Source organism: Trachypithecus francoisi, unplaced genomic scaffold, assembly GCF_009764315.1.
Source record: "Trachypithecus francoisi isolate TF-2019V2 unplaced genomic scaffold, Tfra_2.0 Lachesis_group3, whole genome shotgun sequence".
In the NCBI taxonomy this organism is placed as follows: Eukaryota; Metazoa; Chordata; class Mammalia; order Primates; family Cercopithecidae; genus Trachypithecus; species Trachypithecus francoisi.
Window position 1 is genome coordinate 48588009 of NW_022681468.1, and position 19280 is coordinate 48607288.

Consider the following 19280-nt stretch of genomic DNA (forward strand, 5'->3'; position numbering starts at 1 on the left):
TAAAATTAGAGAAGCAAAGCCATGGAAAGGAGGAAGAACCAAGCATTGACTAGGACATATAATAGAATTACTGTGATTTCGCATCAGATTAGGCCTTGAGCTTCCTGGCAGCCAGGGCAAGAAAGGATACCCAAGGAGACAGTCCATACAACCTTTTAGAAGGAAGCGGGACAATTCTCTAAGAGAGGTATTTTGTTTTTTCTTCCGGCATTAACTTTCTTTCTTTTCTTTTCTCTCTCTCTCTCTCTCTCTTTCTCTCTCTCTCTCTCTCTCTCTGTGTGTGTGTGTGTGTGTGTGTGTGTGTGTGTGTGTGTTTTCTGAGACAGAGTTCCACTCTTGTTGCCCAGGCTGGAGTGCAGTGCTGTGATCTCAGCTCACTGCAACCTCTGCCTTCCAGGTTAAAGTGATTCTCCAGCCTCAGCCTCCCAAGTAGCTGGGATTACAGGCACCCACCATCACGCCCAGCTGATTTTTGTAATTTTAGTAAAGACAGGGTTTCACCATGTTGGCCAGGCTGGTCTCAAACTCCTGTCCTCAGGTAATCTGCCCACCTTGGCCTCCCAAAGTGCTAGGATTACAGGGGTGAGCCCCCGCACCCAGTGCATTAACTTTCTTTTAGGAAACTTTGTGTAGGAAACTTTGAGAACATTATACAGTGTGTCTATCAATCTTGTTATATAGTAAATGCAGAGGCTATTCTGATATTGCTCTTTCTTGCTATAATCTTTGGCATTTGCAAAGGGCATATATCAGTCACAACTCCATAATGGTAAATCTTAATGGGATAAAACAAAGTGTGGGGTGAAGGGTGGCTACACAAATGTGAATCAAATTTTAGTTCTTGTCCACCATGGTGGTATGTGCCCGTAGGCCCACCAGGGAGGCTGAGTTGGGAAAATCACGAGAATCACCTGAGCCTAGGAGTTTGAGGCGACAGTGCTATGATCATGCCGGTGAATAGCCACTGTATTTCAGAACATAGCAAAACTCATCTCTAAAAAATAAAAATAAAATTTAGTTTTGGGGTGCTTCATTCAGTCACTGGTGCATTTGATATTTATCAAGTGCCTACTAAGTGTCAGGCTCTAGTAAGGGAAATAGAGCAGTGAAGCAGTGGGCAAAGTCCTGCTCTCAGGGTATGATCTAATTTGATGCTAAGAAAGAACTTACCATCCCCAGAGGAGTGGGTGGACAGCAGGCAAGACTCCTGGAGTTCAGTTGCTAAGTAAGAGCCGGTGTAACAAATAGAGGACTTTCAGATACAGATCTCAGAAATCTCACCTCAAACTGCCTTAAATAATAAAGAAATATGATTTTTTTTTTTTAATTCAGTGGCTCAGCAATGCCTTCTCTGGGTTATACCATCTTCATTTTTGGCCCCATCCTTGGACTCATAGCAATACGGCTGTAACAGTTCTGGGTGTCACAAAAAGAACAAGCTGCAGAGCAAGACAGAAGACTATTTCTTCCTGTTGCTTTCTCTTAGGATGGAGGAAAAATGGTCTAGCCCATGTCAGACTACTTTGTCTCACTGGCCAGATGGCCCACATGTCCATTTCTGATCCCATCCTGTCATGGAGGCTGGGGTCACTCTTAGACCAACCAAGCCACTCCTGGAGTTGGCTTCCCCTCTAATTCTTGGCCAGGTGTGAAAGGAAGACACTCGAGCAAAATTGGGGTTGTGTTGGGAAGGAAGAAGAGGCAGGGGAGAAATGGATGCTGGGCAGACAGCTAACACTATCATTTTGGCCTTTAAATGCCAACCCCTTTGGGAATGTGAAGATTAGTGTAGAGTCATCAAGGCTGTTGGAATGTCTGTCTACCTAGGCATCTCAGGAAAAGAACCTTACTAAATAGCAAATCCTTACTATTTGCCTTATTTCTTGACTGAGACTTACTATTCTCCATATCTGCCAATTCCTCGGTTAAAGACTTTACTTCTGTTTGTACACGTTAAAAAAGAAATTCTTTTACCTGGTCTTCCTACCTCCAATCTTATCCAAATCTAGTCCAGCTTTCACATTGTTAGTAGAAACATCTCAAAGATAAATGTATAATATTATTCTCTTGTGTAGCAACCTCTTTGACTTGCTATCACCTGTAATATAAAATTAAACATCTTTGCATTAACATACCAAAAAAATAAAATATTTAGGTGTCCATCTAACAAAATTTGTACGACATTTATATTAGGAGAACTAAAAAACTTATGAACGAAATCAAAGTAGAGCTAAATAAATCAAAAGATATTCCATGCTCATGGATAGGAAGGCTAAATATTATTAATATGTCAGTTCTTCCCAACATGATCCATAGATTTAATGTAATGCTAATCAGAATCCCAGCAAGTTATTTTGTGAGTATCAACAAATTGATTGGAAAGTTTATATGTTTATTTTTTTTTCCTTACCGATAGCACTCCCGCAAACATGGTGAATGTTCCTAAGATCCACTGCACTTTCTGTAAGAAGTGAGGCAAGCATCTACCCCGCAAAGTGATACAGCACAAGAGGGGCAAGGATTCTCTGTATGCCCAGGGAAAGTGGTGTTACAACAGGAAGAAGAGCGGCTGTGGTGGGAAGACTAAGCCGATTTTCTGGAAAAAGGTTAAAATTACAAAGAAGATTGTGCTAAGGTTTGAGTGCATTGAGCCCAACTGCAGATCTGAAAGAATGCTGGTTATGAAGAGATGCAAGTGTTTTGAATGGGGAGGAGTTAAGAAGAGAGAGGGCCAAGTCATCCAGTTCTAAGTGTCATCTTTTGTTTGATTATGAAGACAATAAAATCTTGAGTTAAAAAAAAGAAAGTTTATATTGAAAGGCAAATAAAACCAAGAAGAGTAAACACAATATTGAAGAAAAAGTCAGAGGTCTGAAGCTAGCCAACTTCAAGACTTATGATAAAACTACAGTAATTGAGGCAGTATGGTATTGGTGAAAGAACAGACAAATAGATCAATGAAACAGAATAGACTCACAGAAACAGACAAGTATAGCCAACTGATTTTTGACAAAGGAGTAATGGCAATTCAATGGAGAAAGGACATTCTTTGCAACGAATGGTGCTGAAACAACTGGACCATGCAAAGAAAGGAAAAAGAAAAAGAATCTAGATGTAAATCTTACACCTTTTGCAAAATTAATTCAAAATGGATCATCAGCCTAAAGTAAAATGCAAAACTATTAAACTTTTTGAGATAATATATGAGAAAATCTAGATAACATTGGATTGGGGGATGACTTTTTAGATACAACACACACACAAAAATGATTCATGAAAGAAACAAAAAAATCAAAAAGTTGAACTTTATTAGAATTAAAAACTTCTGCTCTGCAAAAGACACTGTTAAGAGAATGAAGAGATAAGCTACAGACTGGGAGATAATATTTGCAAAACACCTTCCTGATAAAGCACTTGTATCCAAAATACACAAAGAACTCTTCAAATTTAACAATAAGGAAACAGACAACCCCATTTAAAACTGGGTGAAAGATCTGAATTGATATCTCAACAAAAAAGATACAGAGATGGCAATTAAGCACATGAAAAGATGCTCAACATTAGGGAATTGCAAATTAAAACAACAGTGAGGTACCATTACATAGCTATTAGAATGGATAAAAACCAAAACACTGACAACATCCAATCCTGGTGAGGACATAGAGCAACAGGAACTCTCGTTTATTGCTGGTGGGAATACAAAATGGTATAGCCACTATTGAAGACAGTTTGGCAGTTTCCTACAAAGCTAAACATAGTCTTACCCTATGACCCAGGAATTACACTCTTTGGTGTTTTACAAAAATGAGTTGAAAATGTATGCCCACACAAAAACCTGACATTTACAATTGTCAAAAATTTGAAAACAAGCAAGATATCCTTCAATAAGCAAATGGATAAACAAACTCAAGTATATCCATATAATGGAATATTAGTCTGTAATAAGAAGTGAGCTATCAAGCCACAAAAAGACTCAGAGGGGCCTTACATGCTCATTGCTAAGTAAAATAAGCCAGTCTGGACCAAGCACAGTGTGACTCACACCTGTGATCCCAGTACTTTGGGAGGATGAGATGGGAAGATGACTTGAGGCCAGGAGTTTGAGACCATCCTGGGCAATGTAGCGAGGTCCTGTTTCTACAAAATAAAAATATTAGCCAGGCCTATATTAGCCAGGTAACTAGCGTCTATAGTCCAAACTACTCAGGAGGCAGAGGTGGGGGGATCCTTTGATCCCAGGAGTTCAAGGCTGCAGTGAGCTATGATCATCCCACTGTACCCCAACCTGGGTGACAAAGTGAGATTCTGCCTCTAAAAATTCTTTTTTTTTTTAAAGAAAAAGTAATTCTGAAACGGCTACATACTATATGATTCCAACTATATGACATTCTGTAAAAAGCAAAAATATAGACAGTAGAAAGATTCATGGTTGCCAAGGGCTTCAGGGAAGATGGAGGAGGATTAATGGGTAGAAAATAGGAGACTTTTAGGGCAATGAGGTTGTTTTTGTGTGACTCACACTTGTGGGTATATGACGGTGTGCATTTGTCAAAACCCGTAAAACTGAACAACACAAAGAGTGAACCCTAATGTAAACTATAGATATTAGTTAATAATAGTGTATCAATATTGGCTCATCAATTGTAACTAATGTATCACACTAATGCAAGATATTAATGAGGGAAACTGGTGGGGAAGAGAAGAGGGGATAAGAGAGGGTGGAAACTGTATTTTCCAACCAATTTTTCTATAAATCTAAAATTGTTCAAAAAAAAGTCTATTAATTTAAAAAAGTCTTTACTATGACATAAAAGACTCTTCACTGTCAAGATGGTATCATTTGCCCTAAACTTAGCCCCACAAATTCTTGCCTATATACTTTGCATTTCTGAACTTCTCATTTTTCCTAACCACGCAGTGCTATTTTTTGGGGTCCAGAACATTGCACTTTGCTTAGAACATTGCTTTCTTTATTCACTGACTGACTGACTGACTGACATGACAAACTTCTATGCATCAAGGTAAGCACTGCTTGCATGCCTACTATGTGCCAAGCCTGTCAAAGTCTCTACCCTAGAGAAGCCCACCATCTATTGGAAAGAAAACCAGCCAAACAACCATCATTTTTTTTTTTTTTTTTTTTTTTGAGACAGTCTCGCACCGTCGCCCGGGCTGGAGTGCAGTGGAGTGATCTCGGCTTACTGTAACCTCTGCCTCCCGAGTAGCTGTAATTACAGGCACCTGCCACCATGCCCAGCTAATTTTTGTATTTTTAGTAGAGACGGGGTTTCACCATGTTGGCCAAGCTGGTCTCAAACTCCTAACCTCATGATTTGCCCACCTTGGCCTCCCAAAGTGCTGGGATTACAGGCATGAGCCACCGCGCCTGGCCCATTATGAATTTTTTACTGCAGTAATTAGTTTCATCCAGTTTTGTTGTTTATAGTCCACAGTATCAGAATTACCCACCTATTTTAAAATAGCTTCTGGAAGCATCTTTGTTTCTTCAGATGGTAATTCTGCCACTATACAATGGTGAAGGAATGAAACAGATGGAGTATCAACTGTCATGTTTATTACCAAAGTATATTCCCATATAGGGAATGTGCCCATTCTACAGGGTAGCAGTGAGGCTCAGGGAAGATCAGGGATCTGGGTAAGGTTGCTGAACTAGAAGGTTGCGCAGTTGGATTCAAACTCAGTGCTTTGCAAGAACAGAATTACCATCTGCTGGTGGCTTCACCCCACACAGCCCAGAAAGTAGCCCCAACAGGTAACTTATTTCATATTAGAGGTTGGTTGGCCTGAAAAGCCAAGCTGAAATTTAGCTGGGCCTATCCATGAAAAGAAGACTTGAAAACGTCCTCCAACCCCATGAATAAATGGAGACACTAGCCCTAGCCTCCTTAAAGTCACAATGTGGCACAGGATAGGTTGTGGTTAGTTTTTACACTACTGTATCCACTCTGCCTAGCACAGTGCCTGACCCATAGTAAATGCACTTGGAATATCAGCTAAGTAAACATAAAATAAAGGTCCCTATGTTTATCTCACCCCTTTGTAAAGCACTTCTACCTGCACTATCTCTTTGATATCATATTAGCCCTAAAGACCATGTAGAACAAAAATCATAGTCCTCATGCTATGTGAAGAAAGAAAATTGGGACCAGCATCCAAGTTTCTTCATGACCAGTCCAGAGCACTTTCTCTGTGTCTCAAAGCCACCCTTAAGGAAGCAGAGGCTCAGTGAGTAGGATGGTCAAGGCCAACACTTTTTGAGCACTCACTGTTACATTATCTAATTTAATGCTAACAGTAGTCTTGTGGGGTAGATTTCAATATTTCTATTTTAAAGAAGAGAAAACAGGCTCATTGAAATTGTCACTTGCCTAAGGTCACAAAGTTTTATTTTTTAGTTATTCATGCACATGTATGAGGCACATGAGAAATTTTGTTCCATGCATATAATGCATAATGATCAAGTCAGGGTTTTCAGGGCATCTAAGTACAATGCATTTTTGTTAAGTATAGTCACCCTACTCTGCTATCAAACATTGAATTTATTCCGTTTTTACTGTATGTTTGTACCCTTTGACCGAGTTCTCTTATTCCTCCTCCATCACCCCACTCATCTTTCCTACTCTCTGTTAGCGATTTTTCCACTTCCTTCCTTCATATGATCAAATTTTCGAGTTCCCTCATATAAGTGAGAACATGTGATATTTGTCTTTTTGTGCTTGGCTTATTTCACTTAACGACCTCCAACTCCATCCATGTTGCTTCAAATGACAGGATTTCATTCTTTTTATGGCAGAATAGTATTCCATTGTGTATATATACCACAATTTCTTTACTCATTCATCTGCTGATTCCATATCTTTGCTATTGCTATTGCTTTGCTATTGTGAATAGTGCTGCAATAAATATGTGAGTGCAGGTATCCCTTTGATATACTAATTTCATTTTCTTTGGGTAGATGCCCAGTAGTGGGATTGCTGAATCAAATGGTCATTCTATTTTTCATTTTGTGAGAAATCTCCATACAATCTTCCATAGTGGCTTTAGTAGTTTACATTCCCACCAACCACGTATAAGTGTTTCCTTTTCTCTGCATCCTCATCAATATCTGTTAATTTTTGTCTTTTTAGTAATAGGTATTCTGGTGGGGCTAAGATGATACCTCATTGTGGTTTTGATTTGCATTTCTTTGAGGATTAGTCATATTGAGCAATCAAAAAATATACTTCACATGCCTGTTGGCCATTTGTATGTCTTCTATTGAGAACTATCTATTCATTTCCTTTGCTCACTTTTTAATAGGACCTTTTTGTCCTGTTGAGTTCCTCATATATTCTGGAATTAGTTTCTTTCAGATGAATAGTTTGCAAATATTTCCTCCCATTCAACAAGTTTTCTTTTCACTCTGTTGATTGCTTCCTTTGCTGTATAGAAGCTTTTTAGTTTAGTCCAATGTATCTATTTTTGTTTCTGTTGCCTGTGTTATTGAGGACTTAGTCACAAATTATTTGCCTAGACCAATGTCTGGGAGAGTTTTCTTTTAGGTTTTCTTCTAGTATTTCTATAGTTTTGGGTCTTATGTTTAAGTCTTTAATCCACTTTGAGTTGATTTTCTATATGGGGAGAAATGGGGCTCAGTTGCATTCTTCTGCATTTGGCTATCCAATTTTCCCAGTGAGAGCCTAGATTCAAATCCAATTTCACTGGACTCCAAAACTCATGAATTTTCTTTCTATGATATCAATGTACTGCCCAGTACATTCTGGATTAGGAAACTTTGAAAAGGAGTTACGTAATAAATGTTGTTATTATTTTTTTTGAAAACTGGCTTCCCTCTGCTATTTAATAAGAATGAGATAATGACCATGCTTCAGATGCAGTGGATCAGGTGAGAGTTGATGGTTAATCTAATGCAGTTGTCAGCAAAGGGAGGGGCCAAAGCATGGCACATGCAGCCTCTGTCCTGCTCAGTTTACACCTGCAACATTGGATCTCTTTTTGGAAGCTGCCTTTCAAGAGGAACATTGATTTTGGACACCATGGCCCTGGAAGGTGACAACAATGGGAGGTGTGAGCCTAGAAACCATTTTTTTAATGAATGAAGAGATTAGCTGTGTCTAACTTGGAGAAGACTGAGGAAGGCCATTGTTGTGGATAAAAAATGAAAAGTGCTATTAGTAGAGGAGTAGTGGACTCACACCATGTGTTCCAGGAAGAAAGACTAAAACCAACATACACGAATGCAAACCAACTCACAGAGAAAAGAGTGCTCGAAGCCATGGTGGAAAGACTGGCCATGACATGGTGAGCTCCTTATGCTCTGCTCATCATTGTCCTCCCATGTCTTTGTCTCACATTTATGACCACCTGCCAGGTATGCTAGGAAAAAAATATCTGTGCATCTTGGCCCAAGTCCTCTAAAAGGCAGTGTCCAAGGCAATAGTTTACATGGTTACCCTTTATTGGGGTGCAGGTTACAATCCTAGGGAAGCAGAAGTGAGGGGAAAGTCGATTGAGGCAGAGAAGCAGTGAGATAAATATGGGAGCATGTTACTGAGCTGGTCTCAGCTTCGAAACAGGTGCCACTGATTGCTCAATCCTGTGGGGTTCATTAGAAAGACCATGTGAACTGCATCACAGTCTGTCCAGGAGGAGAAAGGGAGATAAGTGATCCCAAGAGTTGCCTTCCATCCCTGTCTCCCATTGGCTAGAGTCTGGCCCATAGGTAGTTTACCTTTTTGCACTGTGGATTGCATTACCTGTCTCTATGCAGCCACTGGGGAGACCAGCGCCCCTGCCTGAGAGAACAATCCAGCCAGTGGACTCCTCTGTCTGCTGGGGTGACAGCAGCAGCAGCAGCAGTGACCTTGATCCATGACCCGGGGAGTGGTCAAGCTGTCACTGGAGCCACTCTGGCTGGAAATGGAGGGCAGCACACAGTGGCCCACAGGCTGAGTCTAACAGAGTTTGAGCCAGAATGGAAATAAATTGTCCAGGAATGAGGGAAGGAAGGTGCTATGACTGAATGCTTGTGTTTCCCCCACATTCCTGTGTTGAAATCCTAATCCCCAAGGTGATGGTATTTGGAGATTGGGCCTCTGGGAGGTAATTAGGTTATGATGGGGAAGCCCTTATGAATGGGATTAGTGCCCTTATAAAAAGGACGGGTGCGGTGGCTCACGCCTGTAATCCCAGCACTTTGGGAGGCCGGGGTGGGTGGATCACAAGGTTAGGAGATCGCGACCATTCTGGCTAACACAATGAAACCCCATCTCTATTAAAAATACAAACAAATTAGCCAGGCATGTTGACTGGTGCCTGTAGTCCAGCTACTCGGGAAGCTGAGGCAGGAGAATGGCGTAAACCTGGGAGGCGGAGCTTGCAGTGAGCCGAGATTGCGCCTCTGCACTCCAGCCTGGGCAACAGAGCCAGACTCCATCTCAAAAAAAAAAAAAAAAAAAAGAACCCCCAAGATCTCTCTTATGCCATGTGAAGACACAGCAAGATGACGCCCCTCAAGGAACCAGGAAACAGGCCCTCACTAGACACTGAGTCTGCCAGCACCTTGATCTTGGACTTCCCAGACTGCTGAGAAATTCAAGTCTATTGTTTATATGTCATTCAATGTTATTGTGTTCTAGCATCCCAAATGGAATAAGACAGAAGGGAGTAACAGTCGGGGGAAATCCACTGCCTAGTCCTGGCTTGTGGTATAATAACAGCAATAGATTCTGAATGAGCACTTAGCATTGGCCAGTTTGCATTTATTATATCATCGAATCCCCTCAGCATCCTATAGAGGAAATATTATGGCCTACATTTTCTAGATGAAGCTGATGCTCAGAGAGGTCAGGTCCAAGACCCTGCAGGGGTCTCCCAAATGAGAAGGAAAGATGGGATCATGAACTCCTAAACACATGCCACACCCTAGCTCCTCACCCAAGGCTACTGCTCCTGGAAGAGGATGCCTTAAGACACAGAAAGCAGGTGCTCTGCACATTCAGAAGGCTGGAGTGGGCTGGCCAAGCTCCACCTTAATAACCTGGGAAACACGCAGTCATCTCAAGAAAGCAAATAGGTTATGTCAGTGCAATGCAAAGGCGTTTTGGACAACAGACTTAGTGAGTAATGTCTGAAAGCTCAGTGTGGATCACTGACTTGCCCTAGAAACATCGCAATTTACCAAAAAATTACACACTTCATTCTGAATGTGTAGGTAGAGAACTATGTGGGAAGCTTTATGCCACTCTCCAAAGGCAAAGAAATAAGACTGTAGCCGAAAATAGTAGTAAATGGAGTGTTCCTCATGTGGACCTATGGAACTTTGGGATGCTGGGGTGTCCCGCTTCTGGCCAGCATATGAGATGGGGGAAAGCAATGTTGCATCTTGCAAGCACAGTGCCAGGGCATGAAGGATCTGGGAACAGAGGCAATGTCTGAACCACAGGCACCCACCCCTGCACTAGCTCTGAGTTATGGAAGGAAAAGCAAGAGCATATAAACAATCCAGGAAGAAACAGCTTCATGATGCTGAGGTCTCCTTCTCTTTCTTGGTGCTTATCAAATACCATCCAGAACACACAGTGATGTTGAGAGATGACCCTGGGCTGGGGACTGCCATTATCACCAGCCTCCAAGGGCATCAAACATTCCAAAGAGATCATGTGTATTTCTCTGCCAGACTAACTCAGGCTTCTATGGATGGTATCTGCATCCATAGGATGCAGGATGGTATCTGCATTCCAACACTTTGGAAATATGGAGAAATGCAAAAATCCTCTCTACTCCAATTCAGGGATAAACTGAAGATCATGTTCAAGGCGAAGGCTAAGTTAGCAGGGGGACCTACAGGGACATTCCACTCCTTGGCTGCCACAGGCAGGATTGAAGAGGGCCTTGCAGGTGTTAATGTAGCCCTATTTCAGCATAGAGAGGTCACCGTTCAATACCCTGGGAGCTGGTTAGGAGAGAAAAGCCAGCCATCATCTGGGAAAGGGCAACTGCAAAGTCATCTCAAAGTTCGCTCTTTCAGGTTTGGGTGAGGTACCCTGAAACAGGAAGCAGCCTGTCGATGGAACAGGTTCTCATTATTTGTTTGGCATCTGGCTGCTATTTGAAGGGCTAAATATACCTTGGGTAACCCTGAATACCCCAAACCCATCTATTCCTCTGGCCTCATGTTGCTTCAACTCTCTTCTAAAGTTCAAAGCCCTGAGCATGGCGTACAACGCCCTTCTGTAGATGGCCCCACCAGCCATTCCACACTCTTTCCCCATCACTGTAGCCTTCACTCCTATTTATGAGGCACTCAGACCTACTTGCTACTTCCCAAACACGCTGCATAGAGATGTGCTTGCATAGTTGGGTTTTCCCTCTTGGCTCCTGTCATGGCAATGAGAAAGACATCCTGCTCTGCCAGTCCCAGGAAATGAGACATTCTAAATAGCCTGAAGCCAAGTTCAGCTGTGCCTAACCTGGATCAGCCAAACTCTAGTCTTATCACAGGTGTGTAAGCAAGAAATAAGTGCTCGTTGTCATACGCTACTGCCCCATCTTTCTGTATCTGTCCTTCACAGAAGGGCTCCCCCAGTCTTTACCTGTTTTATAGCCTGTTCTCTGCACTCTGCCAGGCATCTCCGTCCCTCACTTGTGTCTGAAAGCTTTTTCTTCACTTGTTCCTCATCCACATTTAAGCTGGCTCTGCTGGCTCCAATCATTAAACTAAAACATCCATATTGATCCCCAAGTTCTCCTTCAGTATTCATCCTCACTCTCCTTCTCAGTCTGAATTCTTGGTGAGTTGTCCACGTCAGTTGCTCAGCTCCTGTCTTCATATCCTAATTTCCCACTCATTCCTCCAGACTGAAATCGGACTCTCCACTGTCATCCTAGGAAACCACCCTCACATCTCTGTTCTCAGACTGCTTCTTCTCAGTGGCTTTGACCTTGGATCACCCCCTCTCCGAAATGCCCTTTCCTCTTGGTCTTTTGGTATTACACAGGCTTCTTCCTTTTTTCTTTTGGGGACATCACTTTCTCTGACCTTCTTTCTTTTTTTGAGATGGAGTGTCGCTCTGTCACCTAGGCTGGAGTGCAGTGGCATGATCTCGGCTCACTGCAAACTCTGCCTCCCAGGTTTAAGCGATTCTCCTGCATCAGCCTCCTGAGTGTCTGGGATTATCGGCGTGTGCCACTATGCCCAGCTAATTTTTGTATTTTAGTAGAGATGGGGTTTCACCATGTTGGCCAAGCTAGTCTCGAACTCCTGACCTCAAGCGATCTGCCCCCCCTTGGCCTCCAAAAGTACTGGGATTACAGGCACTGCGCCTGGCCTCATCTCTGCCCTTCTCTTAAAGATGGATGTTTCTCAGGGCCCTTTCCTTGCCCCTCATTTATTCCTACTCCGTGTCCTTCCTATGGGAGGTAGCATCCACTGCAAGGGTTTCATGTACCAGCTATATGTTGGTGGCCTCCAGTCCTCATCTCTAGACCAGAACTCACTACTGAGTGCCAGACCCATAATCTGGATTCCTACTGGAGTATCATCTCTCTATTTTGCAAATATTTTGTTGACTACTCCTGTCTTCCAGACACTTGTTGTAGGTGCTGGATGTACAAGTAGTGAACAAAACAGACAAAAATCCCATCCTCATGAAGCATACAGGTCACTAGAATTGGGGAGGTCGGACAATAAATAAATAAGACGTTAGCACTATCAGAGGATGGTGAGCAGAGGGCAACATCACCTGCTTGTATTTCTAAAGGCTCTTTCTGGCTATTGTGTTGCAAATAGAGTGGGAAGAGGGGTAGGAGTGAGAGCAGAGAAAGACAGGAACAGGGATACCAGCTACTGGACATCTATTTTTAAATGCCCCATGGGCACCTGAGACTCAAAACTCTAACACTGAGCTCACTATCCTTCTTCTAAACTTGCTCTTCCTCTTGTGCTCAGGACACCCAAATCCACCAAGGACTCAAGCCAGAACCTGGAATTTCTGCCCACTGCAGCCCCTTTTCCTCACATCAAATCAGTCACAAGTGCTGTCCACTCTAGCTTCTGAATATCCCATTCATTCATTCATTCATTCACTCACTATTTCACTAGTTTGTCAAACATTTACTGGATACTGACCATGTTTCAGGCTAGTACTAGAAAGGTAGATAATGGTCTCTGCCCTCTGGGAGCTTACAGTTTAGTGTGTGAAACAGATAACAAAATCCAAAATGAAACATTACATATATGACTTCCTCTCATGCTAAGGGCTATAAAGAAAATAAACTAGTTTCAACAAAGGAGAAAAATAGCAATACTCTTAGGTAAGGTGGCCAAGGAAGGACCTCCTTAGGAAGAGATGCCTGAGAAGGGATGAGTCAGGGGTGAAGAATGATGTATTAATTTCCTAGGGCTGCAGTAACAAATTCCCTCAAACTGTTACAGTCTCACCCATGTACCACAATGTAGCAGTTTCTCATTATAAGGTATCACCCAGAGTTCTTTGTCTCAGGACCGTGGACATAATGGGTGAGGTTGGAGCGAAAGTTTAATAAGCCAAAGAAGAAGTTCTCTGCTGCAGAGAGGGGACCTGGAAGAGGGCTGTCGTTTTACAGTTGCATGCAAAGGCTTTTATAGGAAATTGATGAGGGCTGGGTGTCTCATTTGCCTAAGGCACAAATTTCTGGTAGCTCCACCCCGTCTTCCTAGTGGGCGCGTGGGCCCGTAGCTTGAGTTACTCCATATTGCTTGGTTCCCCTTACTGCACATGTGTCAGGGGATGGAATTTTCCATTGCGGGCATGTCTGGGCAAGTCACCTGTGTAGCTTTTCTTATCTGTATGGCTGTAGCATGTCTCAGGCAAGCCCTCCTGTGCAAGTTCCCTTATCTGTCCCTGCAGGTTGTTTTTATGTTTGAAAGGATTCAACCAAAGAGCCACCCTGTCTGCCTAATCATTTTTTTTCCTTTCTCCTCAATCAAAACTGACACTTCTTGTCATTCCTTGGCTTATGGACACATCACTCCAGTTTCCACCTCCACATGGTCACATTCCCTCCATGTCTCTATCTCTGTGTGTCCTCTCCTCTTATAAGGATACTAAAGATTAGATTTAGGGTTCACCCTAAAGTGAAGTGTGACTTCACCTTAATAAATTGGCATCTACAGAGATCCTATTTTCAAATAAGGCCAGAATTTTGTGGAGACACTATTCAACCTAGTACAAAGGAACACTCGTTTACAGAGGCCCTCAGGTGAAAGGGCTTAGAGTGTTTGGAGCCAGGGTGGCTGAAGTGTAGGCGCAAGGAGTAGAACGAACCCAGGTGAGCTGGGAAAGAGGCAGACCCAGGGTATGAAGGATTGTAACAGGAAAGGGCTGAAGTATAAGGAAAAGCGTCTCTCCAGATGAAGATCATCAGAGTGTGTGATACGAAGAAAGAGAGAGCACGAGAGCACAATGAAGGGATACAGAAGAGGAGAGAAATAAAGGAACAGAGTCCTTGAGAAGGCGGCGGTTCAGGAGTGGAGGAGAGGAAGATAGAGACAGAAGCAGATGGTAAGGGAAAAGGGAAATCATGTCTAAAGGCTTCTATTTTCTCGATTACATTGGATAGCTAAGAGGTGGAGGAATGGGAGCTGAAGTGTGGAGAAGAAAGCTTGGGATGTTTGTCTTGGAGAGTGAGAAGTCATGCTTGCCAGGATGGCTGGGCAGTGTTAAGAGTCTGTTCAGGGTTTGGTTTCTAGAATATGTTCATTTTTCTTTCTCCCCACTGTTATCGACCTAGTTCTGACCACACAATTACCCTGTGTAACTGCAACCACCTCTGATAGGGTTCTCTTCTTCCCATCATGCTACACCCCAACCCCAACCCAGTCTATTCCCCACATTGCTGTCACCACGGTCATTCGAAGTTTGTGTGGCATCACTCTCCACCTTAAAGTCCTTCCCCTAGTTTCCCACTGCCCTCCAGATAAAACCCAACTCTTTACTGTGGCTCTCAAGATTGTTATCAGCTGGTTTATGCTTCACTAGCCTCATTTCTTGCCACTTCCACTCAAATTCTGCACTTTTTTTTGAGACGGGTTTTGCTCCGTCACCCAGGCTGGAGTGCAGTAGTGCGATCATAGCTCACTGTGGCCTGAAACTCCTGGGCTTAAGCCCACCTCAGCCTCTGGAGTAGCTGGGACTACAGGCTTGCACCACCACACCCAGTTAGTTTTCTTCTTTTTCTTTTTTCAGAGACAGGGAGTGGCAGCTGAGGTGGGGTAGTAGTTGGGGGGGGGGGTCTCAGAGTGTTGCTCAGGCTGGTCTCAAACTCCTGTCCTCAAGCATTCCTCTCACCTCATCTTCCCCAAGAGCTAGGATTACAGGTGTGAGCCACCACACCTGGCCTAAATTCTGCATTTCAATCACTCAGAATTACTTTATAAATTCCTTGAACATGCTGTCCTCTCTCTCCCCTTCAAGGCTTTGCACTTGCTCCTCCTTGTTTCTGAACCCTCTTTCCCCTCTTCTCTAGCACTCCTTAGCTCATCTGCCCTCTCCTGCTAACTCTCCTCTCCTTCCAGCTCAGTTAGTCCCCTCTGCCAACCAACTTTCTTTGATATCCTCCACTTTGAGCCTAGATAGGTTTTCCGTACAACCCTCTATGTTTCCCTTATTAGAGCAAGTACACCTTATAATGCAATTGCTCCTTTGCCTATCTTAGGTCCTCATAAAAGTATAAACCCCTTAAAGTGTCCTGTTTTTCATATTACTTGACACATGCCAGATACTTTTTAAAATGTGAAATAAGTAAATAAATGAAAATATTAAAACAGTTAATGTCTATGCTGAAAGTCATAAGTAACTCAAAGCTTTCAAACAATTGATTCTGCTTCCCCTCAAGGCACAATGGGATTGACCTTGATGCGGGGGACATCAGGGAACCGCACTCTGCACTGCCATCAGGACTCAGACCCCTGTTTCATGCTCTGCTTCTCAGTTGGACTTCTGACTTCCATCGTGAACTGCATGAGGCTTTGGGAGGGTTCTCCACAGGATAATTTCTGCTGTGTCTTTCTGCTTCTTTGCACCTCCTGTCTCTTTTGTAATTAGTGGTCTCTGTTATTTGGTCATAGGGAATGCTTTTCTTTGTAAGTGCTCACCCAGCTTCTGAGAGCCTTGGAAGAGTGTGTCTTGGAGTTCCCGGGTCATTTGATTTTGAATTCCCAGAAATTGTTATTGTAAGCTGCTCTTTTCTTGTAGCATAAATAACTGTCCCAGTTCTCATACTTCCTACTCTGCCTTCAGGCAGTGTCCCAAGGATGTGCTTCCACTCACACCCAAGTAGTCCTAGAATGGCTTCTCAAATGACAAGCAGCAGAAGATGCTCTGGTTTCTGTTTTGCATTACTTTCCTACATGGAGGCCTTCTGATCTTTTTGGAAGCATGCTGATTCCAACTGCTCATGCATGCAGATCCAATTCCTGCAGACTGGCAAGATCACTCTGCATCTTTAACCCATTCCATTGATGAAATAATAGTTTCCCTTCTCAGTTTAAAAATGTGAAATAAGTAAATAAATGAAAATATTAAAACAGGTAATGTCTATGCTGAAAGTCATAAGTAACTCAAAGCTTTTTTTTTTTTTAAACTAAAAACAAAGTTTTTTGTCTTCAGAGAAGTCCTCACCTAGCTTTCATGTCATTAGTGGGTAAAACTGGCTATCTTTTGCTCTTCCTCATGTTCTAATCAATGTACTGATTAGTGTGCTTTGGATGTCACATAAATAGATACATGTTGGCCAGGCTGGTCTCGAACTCCTGATCTCGGATGATCTTCTTGCTGCCTCAGCCTCCCAAAGTGCTGGGATTACAGGCTTGAGCCACCGCACCTGGCCAGAAATATAGAATTCTTAACCCCCATTATTTTGGATTGATCTCAGTACCCATAAACCCTTGTTGAAAAATCCCGCATTACTAATTTACCCACTTCTGAATGTGCATTTGTTTTTGGTTTTAAAAAAAAATTGCTCTTGTGTAGTTTATAAATATGCTTTTTCAAAATAAAAAAACCCCATGTTTTGATTTCTGTAATTGTTGAAGAGTAGAGGATACAGTGTATCGATGCTCAACATTTAATGCAACTGCCTTTTTTTTTTTTTCCTCCTTCTTTTTGAGACGGAGTTTTGCTCTTGTTGCCCAGGCTGGAGTGCAATAGCGCGATCTCAGCTCACCCCAACCTCTGCCTCCAGGGTTCAAGTGATTCTCCTGCCTCAGTAGCTGGGATTACAGGTATGCGCCACCACACCTGGCTAATTTTGCATTTTTAGTAGAGATGGGGTTTCTCCATGTTGGTCAGGCTGGTCTCGAACTCCTGACCTCAGCTGATCCACCCGCCTTGGCCTCCCAAAGTGCTGGGATTACAGGCATAGCCACCGTGCCTGGCCAATGCAACTGCCTTCTAGAATGTCTTGTGTACTGCAGAGGCGGGACAATTAAAACTGTGCTTCCCAAATGCCCTTGCAGTGAGGGTTCTGGACGTGAGCATAGTTCGGCCATTCATATATACTCATGTGGGATTCAGAAGGTGGCAGTGAGACACAGCCTACATTTTCTATTGTTTTTGCGGGCAAGCCTGGTCGGAGATACTTAGTTTCCCTGTGTCTAATCACTAGCGTTGTGTGTGTTGAAAGGCAGTGTTGGGGAGGCCATTTAATTTGTGTGGATTCTAGTAGGCACAGGCATGGTTCTGGTTATAGCAGTTGCAGTAACTTCTGACCACGGTGGCTTCTGAGAGTGGCAGGGGTGTCATGGTTCTGGAGTTGGGGACAAAAGCAGTAGCTTCGCATCTTGTTAGGGAGCTTCCTGGTTGCGGAAGGCCGTAGTTCTATTGGTGGCCAGGCTCTGCAGAGAAGTGTTGAGAGTCATCTTTGGGAAGGTTAAACCTAGAGTTTGTCTCTTCACTCTCCTTGTAATTCTGTCAGCCATTTCTTGCTTAAACTAGGTGGAATGGATTCTGTTCTTGGCAATAAATCCATGACCTATATACCATGGGAGTAGTTGTTTGCAATATTAAATATAGCTTCTGGTTGGAAAGATGTTTAGACAAGAAAAGTAGCTGTCTGAGAAGACAAGATTTAGACTTTTTCTTGATAGCTGCAGCTATGTAGAAGCCAAATCATAGCTCTTGCCACTTGGGGTGCATGTACAACTTTCTGTGACAGTAACAGCAATCGGATTTTGAGGGGTGAATGAAAGGCAGAACGCTGGGGGCCCTAACTTTCACGTTAAACTTGAACTCACACTGAGACCTAAATTTATAATCCTGAGGGTCTAATTCTTCTGCCAAACCTTTCTAATGATGAATAGCCTCTCTCCATTCTCCACCTCTTTTTTCCCCCAAATAGGAGTAAGGACTCCCACTCCACCCCCACATACACACGTGTGGGCAGGAGAAGACCATTTGTAAAGAAACAGTGTCATGTAAACAACAAACTCAAGTTTCAAAGGAGAAAAGATAACAAAATCTGCAATAGAACATATGCTGGGGGAAAGGACAATTACTCCTCTATGACAAGCGCAAGAGGGAAAGTCACTCACATGGCAGGGAAAGGCTGACCATGAGAACAAGTCTAGGAATTAGCTAGTCACTCCTTTAGGCCAGGTCCTGTTTCTTTACGATGTTCCCTTTTTTAATTCCTTCCTTCCCTCTCTCCCTTCCCCCTCCCTCCCTCCCTCCCTTCCTTCCTTCCTTCCTTCCTTCCTGCTTTCTTTTTCTATCTTTCACCAACTACCTGTCTGTCTATCCATTTTAAGATTGGGTAACATTTGCTCATGGTACAAAATTCAAAGCTAAAAAGGGCACAGAGTGAAAGTAAGTCTGCTCCACCCCAAGGGCATTCCTGTTTCCCTACCCAGAAGCAGGCTCTGTGGTTTCTCCCCTTGTTCATTTTCCCACTGGGGCTCCTCTCACCTCAGATCCTGTGGAAGCATCCAAAATTGTGGGGAAGAATTCCAGAGGAGAGGTGGAGTCTAGGAGGAGGAGGAGTGGTGACCACCAAGATTCCAGATCCACTAGGCTGGTGCCCGGCCCACGGTTGGATCCTCCAGCGTGGACAGGATAGTCTGTGGTTGCTCCCTGCAGCCACCTGACAACTGGGCAGTAGTGGGAGGGAGGCTGGTGCCTTTTTCTTTAGCACGGTTGTCTGTTTGGTTTTATTATGTTGTGTCCCCACTCCCGCCTCCAACTTTTCCTTCAGCTGCAAATCAGAGTGCCTATGGATGAATG